Source organism: Acomys minous (genome assembly GCF_964271855.1).
Source record: "Acomys minous genome assembly, chromosome: 2".
NCBI lineage: Eukaryota > Metazoa > Chordata > Mammalia > Rodentia > Muridae > Acomys > Acomys minous.
Window position 1 is genome coordinate 147,928,051 of NC_140484.1, and position 891 is coordinate 147,928,941.

An 891-nucleotide genomic window follows, 5' to 3' on the forward strand; every position below is an offset into this window, starting at 1 on the left:
GGTTCTCACCTTCTGACATGTGGGAATGGAATTAAGGCCATTGGGCTTGGCAGCAGTCACTTTTACCTGGTAGACCAGGCTGGGCTAGGACTTGAAGATCTGCCTGCCTCTGCCTCCCAAGGACTGGGATTAAAGGCATGTGTCACCACTGCCCAGCCCATTCCTTCCTTTTTTTATTTTTTAAATGTTTTTCTAGACAGGGATTCTCTGTGTAACAGCCCTGGCTGTTCTAGAGTTGCTATGTAGACCAGGCTGGCCTTGAACTCACAGAGATCCACCTGCCTCTTCCTCCCAGTGCTAGGAGTAAAGGCATGTGCCACCATGCCCGGCTCATTTATTTTCTTAAATCCATCTATTGACAAGAGGGTATGGAATCCAGGACCTCACACATACTAAGATTCTAACACTAAGCTAAAAACCAACTCCTTATTTTTACCTTTATTTTTATTTTACCCACATTTTTTTTCAATGTTAACACAGTTGGAACCTTAAAAACAAAGTTCCCAGATCTTTCCTTGAGTCTTGAAAAGCCCTGAAGTCAGGACTGGACCACAAACCATCCCTAACTCCATTCTCCACCATGACTTTCCCGGAGCTCCTCCAAATGCCTGACCAGGAAAAGTAAAGGCAGCAGTGAGCATAACATGTGAACAAAACATAAAGCGCTCCCTTTTGCTTTTTAAACCCTACACCTGGCCACACGTTAACCCCAAGCACACACAAGAACTGAGAAGGTTCATTCTCAAACAGGACACTCATGCCTAAGGTTGATGACTTTAATTTTTACTTTTGAGGGTGATTTAAAACATAATATATAACAAATCCATGCCATAGAAATGTGCAGGAGTGTGGGGGGGGGGGGAAGGGAGGGAGGGAGGGAGGAAAGGGGGG